We start from the raw sequence: 22,281 nt of genomic DNA on the forward strand, positions 1-22,281 counted from the left end.
GTGCCCACAGGTGAAGTGGAAGCCTGGACGCCACGACCCTGACCCGGCTCATTACCTTCTTCCCTGTTTCAGCATCTCCGACGACTCATGAAATGAAACCTAAGCAGACATCCCCTCCTCCTCCTCTTTGGTGGAAATGTGTGTTATTTCCCCTGTTATCACTGGCCAAAGGTCAGGGTTTTGCCGAAATGCACCTCTTGTTGGCGTGGGCGTCGGCCGCCCTGAGCTGTGGGCGGGAAGCCGTGTGCTGAGCTCCGGCTGTCAGGAGACCCCACCTCCTACGCAGGCAAGCATCAAGGACCAGGGCTGGCAGCCAAGTCAGAGAATCACTGAACGTCATCACATTATTAAAAAGATACACCTTGCAATAAGACTGTAACAGCCCCTGATTTTGCAGAAGTTTATGGCATGAATACTTTCTAAGCCCTGAACTAATGTCTCCCTGGTTACATGCTGTCAGGGAGCCCAGAGCTGTTCTTCTTGAAGATGGATATTTGCTTCAGAAAGTTCTCTGCCGAGGTGATGGATGACAGAGCCGCTGGCAGGCCTGCTACAGGAAGGTATCCAAATTCAAAGCCCTCATTGGCCCATCCATCCACTCCTGCCATGGGCCCGGTCCACCAGACCAGTTCTCAAAGACCCTAAACCAGCCCCTTGAGCCCGTGATGCTCACCAATCCCAACCATCGCGGAAGTCACTGTGTCCTGCATGCGGTCAGCTCTTCACTAACCACACACGGAGGCCGCTCACGGCCAGCTCACTGGATGCTCAAGGGCCACTGACGATCCTCCAGGGCCCAGGCCAGTGGAGCCAGAAGCTGAGAGCGTTTACAATAGACACCCTCCCCCCAGGTTGGGCTCCCTTCATCAACAGGACACAGTCTATTCTCTGCATCCCTTCAAACTTGGCCTGACACACCTGTCCTCTGCAAGCACATCCTTAAGGATGCAAATCAATGTGCGCTCCCCAAAGTGGCTCACGGATTGTGTGTCAAGCAGTCAACCTAAGATATTACTGAGTCTTAGAAATCAATGATATTCCAGCACCTGCTAAAACAGGGAAGAACCTTGAAGACATTATATAACCCAGTCACAAAAGGACAAATACTGTGATTCCATTTATTTGAGGTGCATAGACGAGGCCGACTCACAGAGACACAAAGCGGATGGTGGGTGGGGAAAAGGGGGACGGGTTGTTGTACAGTCGCTCAGTCGTGTGGGACTCTTTGTGGCCCCATGGACTGCAGCACGCCAGGCTTCCCTGTCCTTCACTATTTCCCAGAGTTTGCTCAAACTTATGTCCACTGATTCGGTAATGCCATCCAACCATCTCATCCTCTGCCGCCCCCTTCTCCTTTTGCCTTCCATCTTTCCTAGCATCAAGGTCTTTTCTAATAAGTCGGATCTTCATATCAGGTAACCAAAGTATTGGAGCTTCAGCATCAGCCCTTCCAATGAATATTCAGGGTTGCTTTCCTTTAGGATTGACTGGTTGGATCTCCTTGCTGTCCAAGGGACTCTCAAGAGTCTTCTCCAGCACCATAGTTCAAATGCATCAATTTTTTATTGCTCAGCCATCTTTATGGTCCAACTCTCACATCTGTACATGACTACTGGAAAAACCATAGCTTTGACTATATCCACCTTTGTTGGCAAAGTGATGTCTCTGCTTTTTAATATGAATCTACATTACAGGGAGCTGTGTTTAATGGGGCAAAGTGTCTGATGGAAAGTGATCTGGGGATGATGGTGGTGACAGCTGCACAATAATGTGACTGCACTTAATGCCACTGAATGGTACGATTAAGCATGGTCAGAATCTTCTAATGGTTAAATTTCATGTTATACATACTTCACAATTGTTAAAGAAGAAAGAAAACGGAGGTGGGGGGACAAGACAAGAGGAGGAGGAAGAGGAGAGGAGACAACGTGAGCCACAGAGAAGATGCAGATTCAGAGGGCGCAGTGAAAGGGCGCGCTCCGCAGCGGGGGGCCCCAGGAGAAGGGGTGGCGCAGGACAACAGCACGCAAAGGAGGCCCAGCAGCCGGTGCAGCCACGCTGGTCCCGCGGGAGGGCCCCGTCTTCCACACTGAGCATGGCGGGGGCAGTCATGGTCACAGGACACTCGTTCCAGCCGCCGTCTCTGGCCCCTCCCTGCGTCAGCACCAGCGTGCTCCCCAACACCACTACCCTCCCCCATCATCACATTTGCCAGAGCAAAAGGGACTGGCCCAACTACTTGGGGCTGTTTTGGTATCACAATTTTTAAATCTGCACTTTTATTATAGAAAAATTTAAAACACAGAAGAAAATTGATAAAACACAGAAGAAAATTGAAGTCAGCGACCCTGCCACCGAGAAATGACCCGATTCATTCTGGCACACGACAGCACTTGCAGACAGAAGGGAAGCTGGGCTCACCACCCCGAGGCACACCGTGCGGAGCGCGCAGGCCCAGGGCAGGGGACACTGGCCCTCCGTCCTCTGCCCAAAGGGAAGCAGGGCTCACCACCCCGAGGCACACCGTGCGGAGCGCGCAGGCCCAGGGCAGGGGGACACTGGCCCTCCGTCCTCTGCCCAAAGGGAAGCAGGGCTCACCACCCCGAGGCACACCGTGCGGAGCGTGCAGGCCCAGGGCAGGGGGACACTGACCCTCCATTCTCTACCTGGAAGGGAAGCAGGGCTCGCCACCCCACGGCATGCCGCACAGAGCGCGCAGGCCCAGGGCAGGGGGACACTGGCCCTCCATTCTCTACCTGGAAGGGAAGCAGGGCTCGCCGCCCCACAGCACACCGTGCGGAGCGCGCAGGCCCAGGGCAGGGGACACTGGCCCTCCGTCCTCTGCCCAAAGGGAAGCAGGGCTCGCCGCCCCACAGCACACCGCACAGAGCGCGCAGGCCCAGGGCAAGGGGACACTGGCCCTCCGTCCTCCGCCCAAGGCAAGAGACAAAGCTCCTGGAAGGTCCTCCCCGCGCCCCCAGGAAGGGAGGCGCCCGCGTCACCAGGGGCTGAGGGACCTAGACACACAAACCTGTCAGACTAAGCCTTGTTGTCTAGTTGCTCAGGCATGTCTGACCATGTGACCCCACGGGCTGTGGCCCACCAGGCTCCCTGTCCATGGAATTCTGCAGGCAAGAGTACTGGAGAGGGTTGCCATTTCCTTCTCCAGGGGATCTTCCTGACCCAGGGGTCCGACCTGTGTTTCCTGAATTCCCAGTGCATTCTTCACCACTGAGTCACCAGGGAAGGCCAAACTAACCCTTAGCTCCTAGTTGCGTCCTCACCCTTTACAACCTCCAGCCCAGACCCCTCTGCCTGTCAACTCTTCACAAACGTACTGTTCCTTTGTCTAAAAGATGTGAAAGCTTCCTGCCCTGGTCCCTTCTGCACACCTTCATTCTCTGGTGAAGATTCATATATAGCCACAAATTCAGTAAACTTTCCTCCTGTCAATCTATCTTATGTCCACTTAATTGGACCTGTTGTATTTTTAATGACTGTAGAACAGGACATTACATGGTTCGATCACATTTCATTTGGACTAATTCATAACAGAGAACATTGAGGCTGCCTGCTTGCTTTTAGTTTCCCAAGCACAGCAGAGATGTGTATCCTGAAGGCTGCACCTCGAGCTCAAGCTTGACTCACCCCTAGCCGAGGAATGATCGGGCAAGGGGTGTGTCTGCACAGGTTGCTTGACGCATGCTTTTTTCCAGAAAGTCACCCCAATTTACATTCCACCTCAGTGTGACTTCCCTGGTGGTTCAGACAGTAAAGCATCTGCCTACAATGTGGGAGACCTGGGTTAGATCCCTGGGTCGGGAAGATCCTCTGGAGAAGGAAATGGCAACCCACTCCAGTACTCTTGCCTGGAAAATCTTGTAGGCGGAGGAGCCTGGTGGGCTATAGTCCATGGGGTTGAAAGAGTCAGACACGACTGAGTGTGTGGCATCACACATATTTCAGTGTGTGGCATCTAAAAGGAAGTTACCTTTGACTCAAATAAATTTGCTAAATAGATGCAGGTGAACAAAGATATGAAATGAAGGCAACTCAGATGGGTCATGACAACTCAGACCTTCGGGGATTCTGAGCTTGTCAGCCCAAAAGCTGATAGGTTTTTGCTGTGAACATGGAGCCAACGTTCAGTGCAGACCCACTGCCCCAGGCAGGGACCAAGCTTCTGGGGCTGCGCCTCCATGTGTGCAGAGATGGCCTCAGGCCAGGCCAGAGAGGACTCACAGGGACAGCCCAGGCCAGGCCAGTCCAGAGAGGATTCACAGGGACAGCCCAGTCCAGGCCAGGCCAGGCCAGAGAGGACTCATAGGGCTCAGCCCCTCCCAGACCTTCTAGGCCCACATGGAGCTGGAGCTAGTCTGCACAGAGAGCTGCGATGAACAGGCCACATTGCCCAGCCTTCGGGGCACATCAGAGCCCCCTGCCCAGACTGCTCCTGCTGAGGCTCATGGCATTCATTTTGTGTCAGAAGTTAGCAGGATCCTGTTTTAGTTGGTGGTCTTGCAGCTGACCTCTGAACTGCATTATTAACGAAGGCCCCCGCAGGGTGGTGAGCATCTCGTGGGCCACGGGGTGGAGGACCAGGAGGCTGGCAGGACCCAGGAGGCAGAAGAGATGGGCTAAACCTGGGGCTCTTAGCCCCATCCTGCCCACTTCAAAGGGCATCCTGTGGTCCCTGTCAGGGCCCTGGCCGCTAAATCTGAACGCTTAGGGAAAATGCTTAGGGCTGCCGCACATGAGACCTTCACAGCTACCGCGGCCTGATGTGAGTCCCCTCGAGGGGCCACTGGTTCCAGAATCCCTGGGTGTGTGTCAGAAACACACGTTCTAACCCCCACCCCAGGTCAGGCCAGTTCAGTGGTTCCAAGGTGAGGCCCTGGAACCTGCATTTTTCAACAAGGACTCAGGAGGGTCAGGTGACCCCTGAGTTGGGCGATTACATCAGTCAAAGAGGGAAGCTGCTGGTGTCTCCACTGCTTCTCTTTTTCGTTCTTCCTTTTTAAATTCAGCTGGCAAAAAAAAAAAAAAAATCCCTGATTTTTTAGAAATAGTTACACAGAGTAGCGACCGTCCCAGGTGGCTCAGTGGTAAAGAATCTGTCTGCCAATGCAGGAGATGTGGGCTTGATCCCTGAGTCGGGAGGATCCCCTGGAATGGGAAATGGCCACCTGTTCCAGTATTCTTACCTCAAGAGTCCCACGGACAGAGGAGCCTGGTGGGCTACAGTCCATGGGGTCACAAAGAGTCAGACACAGCTGAGCAACTGGGCACACACAGGGTACCCAAGGGTGATAGGATTGCTGCATGTTAGACTATCAGATCCCTCAGAGCCTCTGGGGACAGGCCTGGAGATGCTCATTTTCAAGCTCTTCCAGTGACTCTGATGCTTGGCCCTTTTGGAAATCGATCAACTATATGACCAGCTGGGTTTTAGAAGGGAAACACGTTGAAATACAAATTCATGAAACATGGCTCCCAAGAGCCAGCTCCCCACATCCAGGCCTCAGGACTCTAAATGCAGCAATGGGAACATCTCAGAATTCACAGGGTGAGGCTGATCAGGTAGCTTTTCCTTGAGAATAGCCTCCTTCCTACACCAGGACACTTCCACTCCACCTGGTCCGGAGGTCAGGCTGCAGTCGGGCAGGATCGGGTCAGGCAATGGGGCTGATGACTGTACCGATGACTTCCAGACCCTTCTTGACCCGCCTAGGAAAAGGACCCATCTTAAAGGTGAATGTCCAGGGCCTGGGTGGGCCGCCTGCCCTGCTCAGCCGCAGATTCGATCCTGCTCACCTCCTGCTCGCCTCACCCATCACAGGAAAACCCCAAACAAAAGGATCCACAGCGTGAAGCAGGACAGTCCCCCTGCAGCTCCCTGGACCGCCACCCCCACTCATATCCTCATCCTCGTCAGGATGTCAGCAAGGGCAGGCTTCATTTTTCCAAACCTGGGCTCTCACGCAGATGCTCACATGACAGACTACGTTCAGTCCCCTCCCCTTCCTGCTTGCACAGATTCAAATTCCACTCACCCCCACCCTTTCCCTGGAGCCATCCCCCCTCTCAGGGCCAGAGAAAGTCCCCCCGAGGGAGGTGGCTGCCCTGCAGCTTCCACCCATGCTGGGATAAATGTCCAGGCAGGAAAGCAGTGACCACCAATGCCCCGGCAGGACTGGCCCGAGGTAACCCATCAGTGAATATTTACTGTACCCTCTGAAGTATGTGTCCTTAATTTTGCCAATTAAATTCCCAACTGCTCCGGTAATGGGCGATGCAAATTCCTAGAATAATAAAATCATTAGACTTACAAGCACTGGGAAACCCCAGTGGGCGCCTGAACCACTGGGGTCAGGAGTCATTCTGACATTTGTTTATTCAAAAGCACAGCGTGTTCTTAGGTCAGTCTCCCAAGGCAAAAAAATAAAAGCAAAAATAAACAAACGGAACCTAATCAAACTGAAAAGTTTCTGCACAGCAAAGGAAACCATCAATAAACTGAGAAGACAACCTACAGAGTGGGAGAAAATGTCCACAAGCAACGTGACTGACAAGGGGTTAGTATCCAAAATATATGAACAGCATGTACAACTTAGCACCAAAAAAGAAAAATCCAGGTTAAAAAACGGGCTGAAGATCTAAACAGACATTTCTCCAAAGAAGGCATGCAAGGACCTCCAGGGCAGTCCAGTGGCTAAGACTCTGCACTTCCACTGAAGGGGGCCTGAGCTTGACTCCTGGTCAGGAAAAAAAGAGGATGAGATGGTTGGGTGGCATCACCGACTCAATGGACGTGAGTTTGAGCAAATTCCAGGAGACAGTGAAGGACCGGGAAGCCTGGCGTGCTGCAGTCCACGGGGTGGTGAAGAGTCGGACACGACTGAGGGACCAAACAACAGCAACAGGAGCTGAGATCCCACATGTCTTGAGGCACAGCCAGAAACAAAAGTCCACCAAAGACGCACAGCCAGCCAACGGGCACGCGAACAGAGGCTCGGCGCCGCTAGCTATTAGAGGAATGCAGACCCAGGCCATCGTGAGGTACCACCCACGCCAGTGAGAGTGGCCCGCATCAAAAAGCCCCAAAATAACAAACGCCAGAGAGGATGGAGAGAAAGAGAAGCCCTCCTCACTGTGTGTGGGAAGGTAAATTGGTGCAGCCGCTGTGGAGAACAGTATGGAGGGTTCTCTTCTTTCTTGTTAATTATTTATTTTAATTGGAGGCTGATCACTTTACAGTGGTGTGGTGGGTTTTGCCATGTGTTGACAGTTAGGGGAGCAGGCCGGCACAACTGCAGGCTGAAGCAGAGCCAGGGAAGCTCTGGAAGTGGGGACTAGCTGGCCAAAACATAATAATAATAATGCTTTATACAGAGCTACCGTGTGACCAGCAATCCCACTCCTGGATATGTATCTGGAGAAAATCATGGTTCTGATATTGGTAAAGACACACGCCTCCCAGCATTCACAGCAGCACTGTTTACAATAGACAAGACAAGGAGCAACCTTAATGCCGATCAGCAGAGGAGCGGGTAAAGTGGCACAGACGTATATGTGCTCGTCGCTCAGTCACGGCTGACTCTGTGTGACCCCACGGACTGCAGCCCGCCAGGCTCCTCTGTCCATGGGGATTCTCCAGGCAAGAATACTGGAGTGGGTTGCCATGGCCTCCTCTTCCCAACCCAGGGATCGAACCCAGGCCTCTCACATTGCAGGCAGATTCTTTACCATCTGAGCCACCAGGGAAGCCCAAGAACACTGCACTGGGTATCCTATCCCTTCTGCAGCAGAACTTACTGACCCAGGAATCGAACCAGGGTCTCCTGCATTGCAGTGGATTCCTCACCAACTGAGCTACCCGGGAAGTAAGTCAGACGCAGAAAGGCAAATATTATATGATGTCACTTTATATGTGGAACCTAACAGGTAAAACGAATGGATGTATACACAAAACAGAAACAGCCTCAGAGGATAGAAAGATTCATGGTTACCAAAGGGGAGAGGGAGACGGGCAGGGGTAGACCAGGAGTCCAGGGCTAACAGGCACAAACTAATCTGCATAAAACAGACAGCAACGAGGATTTACTGTACCACCCAAGGAGCTGTATTCAATATCTTACAACAACCTCTAATGCAAATCACTCGAAATACGTATGTACATATATATGTATGTATGTATGTATAGAGAGAGCTAAATCACTTTGCTGTACACCTGAAACCAACACAATGTTGTAAATCAACAACACTTCAACCTAAATATAAAAAGAAATTGCAGTGTTTCTGCCGGGTCTCGCAGGGCGGGAGTGAGGGTGGCTGGAGCCAGTGCTCGTGAGTGCCGTCACTAAAGGAGCCCCGAACTGGGTGTGGGAGGTGCAGGAGGGGCGGCCGCCTCAGGCTCAGGCCAGGGCCCACAGAATCATTCCATTTCTCCCAATAAGCAAGAGTCATCACTTCTTCATTCCGTTTGCCTTTATACCAACTCGTGTGTGTGTGTACACACGCTCAGTTCTGTCCGAGTCTCCACGACCCCACGGACTGTAGCCCACCAGGCTCCTCTCTCCATGAATTTCCCTGGCGAGCACACTGGAGTGGGTTGCCATAGTGGTAAAATATAATTTTAACGTGTTTCTGCCGAGGAAGGGCCCACAAAGGCCAGGGTGTGCGGGCCCAGGGAAGCCCAGTGCAGCCCCTGCTGAAGGGACAGATGGGGACCAGTGGGCACACCCTGGCCAGATGGCTCCCTAGGGAGCGGGAGGCCCCGGGTGAGAGGTGATGCGACCCCTGTCCCGGGGCTGGAGAACCGGCTCCCGGCAGGGCAGGGATCAGGCAGAGCAGCCCTTGGTGGGCGCACCCTGCGGCCGGGGGTGAACACACCCTCCAACACTCACCTGGGTCTCTGGGACCCTGACACAGCTCTTGCCACCCGTGGCCACCGCCTCCCACGGCCTCCACCCCTCCTCACACCACGAGACCCCCACACAGTTCAGCAGCCACCTCGGAGGGACAGCAGCCCCCCAGGAACCACAGAAAAGCTCCCCAGCTCAAGGCCACAGGCTGGAAATAAAGGGAGGGAACTGTCTACATGGATACATTGGTGGGCAGCCCTCCCAACCGGGACATCAACCCCAAATCCAGCCACGTCCGAATGGGGGCAGGCTTAGAGGCCTGCGCGCACCCAGCTCTGGGAGGCAGGGCCCGCCCCTCCTCCGCCACCCCCAGCTCACCCGGCTGAGGCCATTGAGTCCAACTCAGGACGGAGTCACCGGAGCACCGTCGTCACGGTGGACGTCCCAGTCCTGCCCACCCCGCTCCCTCAACACCTCCGCGGGCTTCCCCAGCCAGTGCAGCGAGCCCTTTCAGCATCCTCGTGTTCACACGCTTAGCCCAAGCGACACTCCCAGCCCAGAAAGCCCATGTCCTTCTCGTCCTTCGACCATGAAACTACCAACAGCGCCCAGACTCTGGGGTGCACTCACGACCACAGCCTCACGTGCATCTTGGGTTACGCAGTGGAGACACAGAGACCTCAAAAGATGTGTCCACACCCTGATCCCAGCACCTGTGGGCTAACCTGATTTGAAAATAGAGTCTTTGAAAACGTAATTAACTCAAGGATCTCATCAGAGATGAGACCATCCCCTTCTCCTCCTGCCTTCAATCTTTCGCAGCATCAGGGTCTTTTCCAAAGAGTCAGTTCTTCACATCAGGTAGCCAAAGTAGTGGAGCTTCAGCTTCAGCATCCGTCCTTCCAGTGAACACTCAGGACCGAATTCCTTTAGGATGGACTGGTTGGATCTCCCTCCTGTCCCAGGACCCTAAATGACAAGTGTCCTTTGGAGAGACAGCAGAAGAGGAGACACGGGGAAGATGGACGCAGACGGGAGGCACGCGACCACGAACCAAGGAGCACCCGGAGCCTCCCGACGCAGAGGAGGGAAGAAAAGACGCCCTCCTCGCCAAGAGCCTGGGGAGGGAGCGCGGCCCTGCCCACGCCGCGACTGCAGACTTCTGGCCTCCGGACGGGGCGAGAACGAACCCCTGGTGCTTTACACCGCCCAGTCTGTGGCCATTTGTTGCCATAGCCCCCGGAAAACTCACACAGCTGACAAGCGTCGGTGCAGCCAGCAGGCAAACAAACAGCAGTTGTCACGCTCCGGCCCTGACGGCACACCCGGGGAAAGACCCACACGGAGGAGAGAGATCACAGAAGCCTGTTTCTCCTGAGCCACCGGGGCAGCGTTGCAGTTCCTGGAGCAGCAGGTGTGGGAGACAGAGTGTCCTGGCACAGCAGAGGGCCCAAACACTCAGAGTGTGACCAAGCTGGACCCGCTGGGGCTTCTGGGGACAGACACCACCCTCCATGCCCTCCACCTGCCTCTTGTCTGTACAGAAACTTCAGTCTCCTAGGCACTCCCTTAGTTCCCAAGAATAAATATCATCAGAGAAGCGAGAAATGCAGCAAGAAAGGGAAACAGGCAAGACGAAACTCTGACAGTTCAGCCGTTAAACAAGCCAAGGGCCTTTCGATCTCCCTCAAGGGCAACAGGGGGTTCCCAGGTGGCACCAGGGGTAAAGAACCCGCTTGCCAGTGCAGGAGACTCGTGTTCGATCCCTGGGTTGGGAAGATCCCCTGGAGCAGGAACTGGCAACCCACTCCTGCATTCTTTCCTGGAGAATCCCATGGACAGAGGAGCCTGGCAGGCTACAGTCCATAGGGTCACGAAGAGTCAGACACGACTGAAGGGACTTAGCACACACACACATGCAAGGGCTACTGGTAATATTCTGAGCCATGTCCTGTGAGCTGTTTTGCAAATACTGAAGCCCCCACCAGAAGTTGACTGCATGCTGCCCACCAGCAATAGACCCCAGACCAGCTGGAACCAGAAGGCTGAGGATGGTGACTTCCAATGACCTCCCCACCAGCCAATCAGAAGAGCGTCCATGAGCTGGCCATACCCCCACAGACCCCCTCCCTCACCTTGTCTTTAGAAGCCTTTCCCCTGAAGCCTTCAGGGAGTTCAGGTCTTCTGAGCACGAGCTGCCTGGACTCCTTGCCTGGGCCCTGCAATGAACTCTGCACTTTCCTTCCCCACAACCTGGGTGGCGGACGGGCTTTACAGCAAGGGTGAGCACAATCGAGCTTGGTTCTGTAACAAGACTTCTGTGGGTTATAGGCCACGGCTTCTTGTCAATGGCGACACTGAACACTAGTCTCCATACCCGCAGGACAGGGCCCTCAGAGCCACCGGACCGTGGACCAGCACGCAGTTAAGATGACCTGAATGCACACAACGTGCATGGAGCCTGGTTCTCTGGAATTTGGAACCGGCAAGGGGAGGAGGGTCAGGGGTCACACTGTGTGTCAGCCCTGCCCCCGCTGTGCCCCCTGCCAGCCACAGACCACGGGCCAGCCCCACTTTGCCAACAGCCCAGCAAGCACCAGGACCTGCAGCTCTCTCTGTGAAGCCGAGTCTTCCGTGCACCCACTGGTTTCAGGCTCTATTACCTCTTCAAAGCAACAGATTTCTATTTTTTTTAAGCTGTGAATGATTTCAAACAGTAGTGATGAAATAAACATGAGCATTATCGTGCATGGCTTTTTAGCTAGAAAAATTTCCTCGTAGTTAGAATAACTGCTTCAAAGGGTTGTATAGCTGGGAGCCATCTGATTAGGTAATAACACAAGAGAAACAACATTTGCAAAAAATACAAATCTCATCACCACATCTGGACCAGGACAAGTACTGTATTAATCAACAAAGAAATGAGATATCTGGGCCCTAGAAAGAAAGAAAGAAACTGAAGTCGCTCAGTCATGTCCAACTCTTTGTGACCCTGTGGACTGTAGCCCACCAGGCTCCTCCCTCCACGGGGTTTTCCAGACAAGAGTACTGGAGTGGGTTGCCATTTCCTTCTCCAGGGCATCTTCCTGACCCAGGGATCGAACCTGGGTCTCCCAGATTGTAGGCAGATGCTTTACCATCTGAGTCACCTGGGCCCTAGACACCTACCCAAAGCCACGGACGTGTCCACACTGAAGAAGCCATGTCAGCGCCCCTAAATCACTGCTAGCACCAGGCCCTGAGCCCCAAGCCTGGCTGAACAGTCACCCTGCCCAGGGGTACAGACGTCCCCTGCCTCCCTGGGGACAATTCTGAGAGCCACCCAAGCTCTAAAGCTCCCACCACCACCACCGTGGCCTCCACTGTGGCTGCATCAGCGTTCAAGTCCTCAGTCTGTCCCATCTTCCCTAAAACCCTTACAGGCATTGCTGTGAGAGCCCCTGAGATAAACGCCCTGCACAGAAGCCTTCCTCTCAGACTCTGCCTCCTGGGAACTGGACCAGACCGAGCCCAGCAGCCTCCTTTTCCATTCCAAGGGGATGGAACGCAGTCCCCTCCTTGGTCTCCTTGAGACCCTGAACCCTCCGCCTTAAAGTGTTTTCCGACGGATGTTATTTCTGTCTCACTGAGTGCACGTTCTCCCCTGAGTGTCGTCCCCTGGCTGCTTCTGAGTCTCTTCCTATGATTTGTAATTCTGTTTGCAACTTATCTCCTGGACATTTTCCCTCTTACTCGATTTTGCAGTTGCCTCAACCTGGCCTGCAGGTTGTGTGGTTAAAAGCAGGTCTTACAAGAAGCATTTGGGGCTTCAAAAGCCTTGGTTCCACTACTCCCTCCAGTCCACCTCCCTTGAACCCGCTGCTCCAGCCTCTGCCCTCCCTGGACTTCTCTCCACTCCTGGGCCTGGAAGCTCTCCTCTTCCTTTTGAGCATGGTTCCTTTGTTCATTCTTTCTAACAGTTCGCTTCTCAGGCACTTGAGTCAGGAGCAGAGAAGAGAGGAATATGCCTGGATCCACCATCTCTTCCACCCCACTGGGGCTTGGACTTTCAGCCCAGTGCTTGTGCAGAAATATCTGAATGCTCAGAGGTCTTCTGCATTTTGAGTCTAAGTCAGCCTTCTCTAAGTTGGATTCACTAGCCTTAGCTCCATCCTCTGGAACCACAGAGGAAAGGTTTCCTTCTGTCCCTTCCAATAGGTGATCCCTGATTGGTGGTCCTGATTGGTGGTCCTGATGGTGGTCCCCATGCTTTTCAGGCTGAACATCCCTGCTGATGAAAACACAGTTTCGAAATCTTTCACCAGCCTGGAAATCCTCCCCTGGACGCACTCCCATTTGTCAATTAATATTTAATTCTTTTAATATAATTCTCACCATTTTGTTCTACCCTTGACAAGTCTATTTAGATGCCTAATTTCACTGCCAAAATTCTCCCAAGAGCAAAGACCTTGGGACCCATAGCCCAGCAGTCCCCTCTAGGACCTCACCAACAGAGGGCCAGCCGGCCCCCCTGCACCGTCTGAGAGAGGCAGCGCCGCTCAGGGCGGACTCCTGGGCCACTGAGCAGACACTGAATGTGCTGGTATTTCTTTCACCGAACGCAGATCTTCCTCCAACTGAAAGATGAACGTACAGGGACGTCTGATGCAACGTTCTTTCTAAATGAAATATGGGGGTGGGGAGAATGCAGGCCAGACGCCTCAATGTCCATCAGGTAAGAAAGTGATTTCAAAACTGAGGTAGACTTCCCTGGTGGTCCAGTTAAGAATTCACCTGCTGACGTTAGAGACACACGTTCAGTGTCTGGCCTGGGAAGATTCCACACGCTGCAGGACAACGAAGCCCAAGCACCAGCCTACTGAGCCCACGCACCTCAGCGACTGCGCTCTGCAAGGAGAGGAGCCGCTGCGACAAGAACCCGCGGACGCCGCAAGTTCAGAGCAGCCCGCGCTCGCCACAGCTAGGGAAAGCCGGTGCCCACAGCAGAGACCCACTGCAGCCGAGTGTAAATTTTAAAAGATTGAGGTAACTTAAGCCGCAGAAAAGGTAACATTTGCAAACGTCCACAATGTATGTCAAATGAGGCAAGCAGGTCCAGGATACGCTGCGATACATGCAGTATGATGAGTGCCGAGGGATTTCGATGACGTAAATGCACGTGGTGGATCCACGTTTGTAAACGCCTAGAAAAAAGGTCGAGGAAGCTATCTGCCAACAGCTGACAATGGTCTTCCCCTCTAGAAGGGGCAGAAATATGCCTACAGTTGAAATCCCATGGACAGAGGAGCCTGGTCGGCTACAGTTCACGGCACGAGACTTAGCGACTAAACAAATGGTGTTGGGACTTATGAGCATGAGTTACTTTTGTAATTTAGGAAGGAAAGGGAAACACAGACTCCAAAACTGAGTGCAGATGAAGAAGAGCTGCAGTCGCCCACGTGCGTGTGTGTGTGTGTGCCGCCTCCCGGCCGGTGCCAACAGGCCAGGCGCCCACACTTACTGAGACTCAGAGTGGCCTCCGTCACCACCTCCTGGAGCAGGCGGGAAGGCAGAGCCACAGACAGGTCAAGCACCTTGCGAAGGCCACACGGCAACAGCAGCACTGGCCAGAGCATGCGTCCAGGTCCCGCCCAGAGCCCGCTCGCCCACCCGCGGCCCAGCAGAGGGCTTCTGCAGCCTGAGTCTGTGCCGACGACTTCGGGGTACATGGGGCTGTCCAGTGTCCAGAGCAGCTGCCCTCCCCACCTCACGGGCTGTCCCCAACACCCCAGCTGACACACATCTACCCTGGTCCTATGAGGGCCTGAGGGCCAGGCGGCCGGGCCTCATTCACCTTTGCTCCTGAAAATCCCACAATAGTTGACATTAGAAAACACTCAATAAACACGTTCTAGTATGTTCTCAGATGCATTCCACATATTCACTGATGTTCATTATATGTGAAGCCCATTATTTAGAATTTCTGCGGGTCCTGGATTTTTGGTTTATTAGTTACGTGGCTTGGATCAAGAGTCTTACGTTCTTTAAGTGTCAGTTATCTCATCTTTCAAGTAAGAGCAACACCTCACAGGGACGTCCCTGGTCTCCAGCGGTTAAGAATCCACCTGCCAATGCAGGGGACAAGGTTCCAGCCCCCGTCCAAGAAGATCCCACAAGCCTCGGGGCAGCCAGGAGCCACAGCTGCTGAAGCCCGCACACGGAGAGCCCGCGCTCGGCGACGAGAGGAGTCCTGCAGCGAGCAGCCACGCCCCGCGACGGAGAGGAGCCCCCGCGCCGCGACAGCGAGGAGACCCGCGCCACGATAGAGAGAGAAGAGCCCCCGTGCTGCGACGACGGAGAGGAGCCCCCGCGCCGCGACAGCGAGGAGACCCGCGCCACGATAGAGAGAGAAGAGCCCCCGTGCTGCGACGATGGAGAGGAGCCCCCACGCTGCAACGGAGAGCAGCCCCCGCACGCCACGCCTGGAGGAAACCCCGTTCAGGGCAGCAGAGACCCAGCGCAGCCAAAAGCAAGTAAATACTTCTTTCAAAAAGGAAAAAAGAAAATCTAGAAAAAGAAAAAAGAACAATACATCACAGAATTTTTCTGAGGATTAACTGTGGACAGTGGCTGCAGCCATGAAATTTAAAGACGCTTGCTCCTTGGAAGAAAAGCTATGGCCAACCTAGACAGCGTATTAAAAAGCAGAGCCATCACCTCGTCTAGTTAAAGCTATGGGTTTTCCAATGCTACTGATAAGTCGCTTCAGTCATGTCAGACTCTGTGCGACCCCATAGACGGCAGCCCACCAGGCTCCCCCGTCCCTGGGATTCTCCAGGCGAGAGTGCTGGAGTGGGGTGCCATTTCCTTCTCCAGTGCATGAAAGTGAAAAGTGAAAGTGAAGTCACTCAGTCGTGTCCGACTCCTAGTGACCCCATGGACTGCAGCCCACCAGGCTCCCCCGCCCGTGGGATTCTCCAGGCGAGAACACTGGAGTGGGGTGCCATTTCCTTCTCCAATGCATGAAAGTGAAAAGTGAAAGTGAAGTCACTCAGTCGTGTCCGACTCCTAGTGACCCCATGGACTGCAGCCCACCAGGCTCCCCCGCCCGTGGGATTCTCCAGGCGAGAACACTGGAGTGGGGTGCCATTTCCTTCTCCAGTAGTCATGTACTAATGTGAGAGCTGGACCATAAAGAAGGCTGAACACTGAAGAACTGATGCTTTTGAATTGTACTGCTAGAGAAGACTCTTGAAAGTCCCTTGAAGAGCAAGGATATCAAACCAGTCCATCCCAAAGGAAATCAGTCCTGAATACTCACTGGAAGGACTGATGCTGAAGGTGAAGCTCCAATACTTTGGCCACCTGATGCAAAGAGCTGACTCACTGAAAGAGACCCTGATGCTGGGAAAGATTGAAGGCGGGAGGAGAAGGGGATGACAGAGGATGAGATGGTTGGATGGCATCACCGACTCAATGGACAGGAGTTTGAGCAAGCTCTGGGAGATAGCGAAGGACAGGGAAGCCTGGGGTGTGCAGTCCATGGGGGTCACAAAGAGTCGTGTGACACAAGTGAGCAACAGAACAGCACCAGCCGCGTGTGAGGCACACTACACGCGCTGCTGGCCACACGGGAGCTCCTGACCATGCAGCCAGAGTGCACGTGTGCTCACTGCAGTGACCCCTCTCTCGCCTGAACTAGGGGGCAGGTGTCCGTCATTTGGTAGCATATCCAGACTCAGCCCACCCACCCAATTCCAAAGTGGTCTGGCTGCACAAGGGCAGGCTGAGCACACGCCATCTATGCTGACTGTTAAGTTTCTCCAGAACTTCCCGGGCCCGAGGATGCTCCTTCCAGAAGCCTGCTTCTGCTGGAAAACACGTCACATCTGCACTGCCCACCCTGACACAAGAGGAGGGGGCCCTGCCTGGACACCCAGCTTCCACCCGCCAGGCTCAGGACCCCTGCCAGGTGGGGGCAAGCACGTGGCCCCTTCATGACACCTCTCCACGAAAACGCCACCCCCTGCGCACAGCAAAACGCCTTCACAGGTAAGCCTGTCTTCTGCACAGAACGTTCCCGATGCTTTTTATAAATGTCACACCTGGCTGCCTGAGTTAATTAACAGAATGAAAGTAATGAGAAAGACAGAATGAGCTAAGCCATGAGCTAAGCCGCTCACCATAGCAGAGGTGGGAGGAAAATATAGCCCCTCAAAATTCCGAGTCAGACTCGAGCCTGTTTATCAGCCTCTGATTAAATACCTGCTCCTTAGGAAAATAAATTCCCATCATTCTTTCCTCGACTAGACCCATAAACTGTTACCTAAGTGTTTTTCCCTTAAAAGTTCTCCTAATTCCTCACTCTCAGATCCTGAAACCAAATGTCTACATTAAGCAGCAGGTGGGTCTTCGGTTCTTGGTCCTGGTCCTTCTCCACGCCCACTCCGGGGGCCGCCTCACCCTGCCTCTGTCCATGGTGCTGGAGAGACCTGCTGGAAGAGGGCCTGGCGCGGAGCCAGGCTCCTCCACTGACCAGCTGGGGGACCAGAGGCAGCCGTGGACCGTGAGCCCCAGCAGGGAAAGCAGAACTAAGGCACAGCTCACAGGCCCGCTGCTTCCTGACTGTTCTGGGGCACGTACCCCCCAGGCCCAGGGAGGCCTGTGGTCTGGGCTCAGGCTGCACCTGCATTCTGTGCCTCTCCTTACCTCTCTGAACCTGCTCCCCTGTCTGCAGAACAGAGTCAGGGTGAGCACTCGGTCATGCTGGGAGGATATGCACACATGAGCGCCTGGCTCCAAGCCTCTGGTCCACACGCCCCAAGAAGCGGATGCTCATTTCAGCCGAGAGTGCGGAAGGGACTGCGTGCAGACTAGAGCCGTGTCCTGGATGCACCCCTACCCTTGGCCGCTGACACAGAAAAATGTACTAACCCGTATTGATGAGGATGCTTCCTTAATTGCCAACTTTGATGCATCTTTTCAATATACTAAAACCCCTAATGAAGACGTGTACAAGATTAACAGATACAATTAGAAAGAGAGTCTTTCTGTTTCATTCGCTACAGAATCAGCTTTTTATTGCACAATTTATAACACCTTCACATTTCAAAGTCAGGGCACACAGAAAGGGGAACTCGGCACACCCGAGTGTATCATACATAGCTATCTTTAGAGGGAAAGGAGAACAAAAGTGTGAGATAAATCTCATTGCCTGTTAAATAGTGAAAATCCACAAGAAACAGAAAAGTGTCCAGGAAGTTTGTGTTCATCACAAGCGCCTTTCCACACTGGCTTCATAAACCCTTTGTGACCTTCAAGACTCTGGTTAAGTCTCCTGGCCAGCATTCTCAACATGAAATAACATTATTTAAGGAGTTTGTAACATAAGAGTTCCTACGGGTTTTGGAGCCAAGGTCAGGAAGACAGGCAGCCAGAAGTCCTGCACCAGAGCATCTTCATCTGAGGGCAGATTGGGGCAGGACCCCATGTGGGCCAGGTCAGGGGCCCGCAGGCACACAGGACATGGCTGGGAGCCCACGGCTGCCAATAGGCTGTGCCCATAACAGTAAAGATGCCTCTGGCCCTGGGCATCACCCACTGTGGCCAGAGGCCTGGAGGACCTGCTTTCATGAATGAGGCAATGGCCCAGAAAACCACCTGACCTCCAGGCCCCACCAAGGATGCTGGGCTTCTGGCCTCTGTGACTGGACAGACATCCTCTACCAGACGCCAACCCTGAGCCTGCCTGGCAGGCCCGAGCTAGGCACAGCACACGAGAGCTGCCACCGAAGCACAGATCTGCCCCCGGGCCTTGTGGTGGGCACCCATCAACCAGCGCTTGGACCACAGCCAACATTTAATAACATCTGCTGCTCAGGGCATCAGGCACGAGACACAGGGCGGTGCATGAAGAGCCGTGTGTATTAGCCTCACCTCTGCAATCCCCAAGCCACCAGACGGGGAGGGAAGGGAGAGGGGAGAGGGGGGAGTGGAAGGGAGGGAGGGGGCGGTGGATGGGCCGGGCTCTCCAGGGCTGACACAGCCCCAGGGCTTGAAGGAGAAAAAGTACATCCAACTGCTGACTATCCCTTCTGTGACTCCTATAACAAGAGCGTTAAGAAACAACCAGTGGGAATTATTCTGACTTTCTGGGAGCTCTCTAAAAAGCTGAGCATTCCTCAGGGGAGGGTCATGGTAAGATTCTCTCATGTGTTAAAAACCGATTAAGGCCTACGAGTGAATGGTCACTGTGGGTCTCAACCGCAGGAGGTTACCGTGGAGATGTGAAGAAGCCAGGAGGAGGCTGCGGCTTTCTCCCCAACCATCAAGGACCCACAAAGCCGCCAGCAAGATGGGACAGTGAGTTATGAAAACCGAGGCCTTGGGGCTCCTGCAGGACCTTGGGACCTTGGAGATTTGGGGCAAAGAGTGCAGAACAGTATCACATACTTAACATCTCTGCACTGTACACTCGAAATGGCTAAGAGGATACAGTTCAGGCTGTGTGCATGTTACCATGATTTAATGATAAATCAAAAGATTCAGGAGCAGGAAGTGTCAAGCTGAACCCGTCAGTGGCTCACTGCCCTCCCTCCCCTCAAGTCCCCTCCAACTCACCTCCCTAGGGTCCCCCCATTCACTTCCCCAGGGTCCCACTCGCCTCCCCAGGGTCCCCCTCGCCTCCCCAGGGTCCCCCTCGCCATCCCCGGGTCCCCCTCACCTCTCCTGGGTGCCCCTCGCCTCCCCAGGGTCCCCCTCGCCTCTCCCGGGTCCCCCTCGCCTCCCCCGGGTCCCCCTCGCCTCCCCAGGGTCCCCCTCGCCTCCCCCGGGTCCCCCTCGCCTCCCCCGGGTGCCCCTCGCCTCCCCAGGGTCCCCCTCGCCTCCCCAGGGCCCCCCTCGCCTCCCCCGGGTCCCCCTCACCCCCTCCGGTCCCCTTCTCACCTCCTCAGGTCCCCTCACCTCCTCAGGTCCGCCATCTCCCTCACCGGCCAGTGGTATCTCATCCTGGCTGACCCAATGCCCTCCTGGGTTGCAGCCTGAGTGCTCGTGTCCAAGCCCCCGGGGTGGACACTGGTGGCTCTTCTACCCCCACCCCAGAATGCACATCCCCAGCTCAGATGGGACTAACCCGTCCCCATTATGGGGCCTGCCTGCCCCCCAGCACTCCACATGCCTTCAGAGGGACACCGCCAACTCGCCGGGGGGCATCAGGTCTCCTCTGACGTCCAGGAGGTGGTTTCACAACCTCTCCGGCTCAGCTAGGAGGGTCCCTAGGTCACGTCGCCAGCAGCCCCTGTGACAGAGACCTGGGTCACCTTGCCATGACCGCAGGCGGGCAGAGTGCGCTTCCGGGAGAGGGCTGAACTGGCCGCAGCCTCCCAGCAGCCAGGGCATAAACCTTCGCACCCCAAGAGGAGCCAGGGCACTCGGGCACCTCCTGTTAGAACGACCCTACGACATCACCTGCACCAGAAGGATGGCCAGAGGCCCACCCAGCACTCCGCTGGTGTGGACTGGGATGGGCCAACCAGGCTGGAACATGTGGTCACCCTGGTTACAGTGACGCCACTGGGGAATTTGGGGACTGAGAAGAAAAGGCGTGTCTGATGCAGATTCCTAGTCTGCTAAGACACTGACGGGGCCAACCCCGTCCCAGGAGGAGGTCAGAGGCTCACAGGCCGGTGATGTGCCCAGGTTCATGGCCCAAGCAGCCTGGACGTCTGCAGCAAAAGCTCTCTGTGCTCATGGTGCCACTTTTTGGCCCGAGACCTAAGGCTGGTTTGCCACATATGCTAATGCATTCCCAGGTTTACTGGGGGCTCAAGGGGTCAAGGCGGAGAAGGCAATGGCACCCCACTCCAGTACTCTTGCCCGGAAAATCCATGGACGGAGGAGCCTGGTGGGCTGCAGTCCATGGGGTCACTAAGAGTCAGACACGACTGAGCGATTTCACTTTCACTTTTCACTTTCATGCATTGGAGAAGGAAATGGCAACCCACTCCAGTGTTCTTGCCTGGAGAATCCCAGGGACGGGTAAGCCTGGTGGGCTGCCGTCTACGGGGTCGCACAGAGTCGGACACGACTAACGCGACGCAGCAGCAGCAGCAGCAGCGAGGGGTCAAGGCTGAAGAGAATGCATTATTTCTTATCCTTTAGATCATGGGGGAAAATCCAGAACATAAAATGGATCACCTTTAAGTGCACAGTTCAGTATGAAATATGTTCTCATGGCTGTGTAACTGTCCCTGAAACAGGGAAGGGCCTTCATATCCTATCTCAAGTTCATCACTAGAGGGATAGTGCCTACAAGCTTAAATTAACCAGAATGGCCCATCTCTGGGAGTCCTGCATCCCAGGTAATGAGCATTAAGCTAAAATACCCTTGCTTAGCTTGCAGGAAACATTCTGACCAGACCCACCTGTGAAGGCTTCAGGAAGGAAGAAATTAATATTCCCTCCAGAGTCCAGCTAGAGCAGACCTCACTCTCTCCTCTCTGAGTACAAAAGAAGCCTGAATCCTGACTTGGGGAAGATGGTTCTTGGGATGCTAGTCCGCCACCTTCTCGGTCTGCCGGCCTCTGAATAAAGCCACTCTCTGCTGACACCTCGTCTTCCATCAACTGGCCTATCATACAGCGAGGACTACAAGCTTGGACTCGATGACATCACCACTGCCCATCTCCAGAACTTTCAGGGGAGCAAAGATCCCACATGCCTCGCAGCCAAAAAAATTAAGAGCACACAAAACAGAAACAATATTGTAACAAATTCAATAAAGACTTTAGAAATGGTCCACATCCAAAAAAGGAAAAAAAAATCTTACCGAAAAAACCCCACACTAACTTACCATTCCCCTCCCCCAGGCCCCAGCACCCACCATCTACTTCCTGTCTCTACGAATGTGATTACTTCCAATACTTCCCAGAGACGGAATCACCTGCTGCTTATCCTTTTGCATCCGGCTTACTTCACTCAGCTGGACGTCCTCAAGGTTCATCCACGTAGTAGCAGGTGTCAGAACTGCTTTCCATTTAATGCTAAATAACATTCCGTTGCACACAGACAGGCGGGTTTTACAAAACAGAAAGCGATCCTCAGCCTCCAAGGTGGCCTCAAGGTCAGGGGCATCCGACGGGCCGGGGCGCAGGTCATGGCAGTGTGACCTTGACACTGGGCTGGACTCTCCTCCTGTGCTAGGAGCCACCCTGACCCTGGGCCGCTCCGCATGTCGGCCCTGAGAGCAACTAATAAAAGCACATGGAGTTTTCTGATCGCTCCTAATGAAGTTATGGGGCTTCGACGTTCACTGGGAGGAGAAGTTAATTCTGAAAGATGGTGCTTATCTCTGGGTGTCCTTTCAGGGGGAACAGCGCAGCTCTGGAGCCCTGGCTGGCATGGCAGATGGGCGGCGGGCATTGGCGCTGGGCTCTCACCG

This window comes from Capra hircus, chromosome 26, assembly GCF_001704415.2.
Source record: "Capra hircus breed San Clemente chromosome 26, ASM170441v1, whole genome shotgun sequence".
NCBI classification, from domain to species: Eukaryota; Metazoa; Chordata; class Mammalia; order Artiodactyla; family Bovidae; genus Capra; species Capra hircus.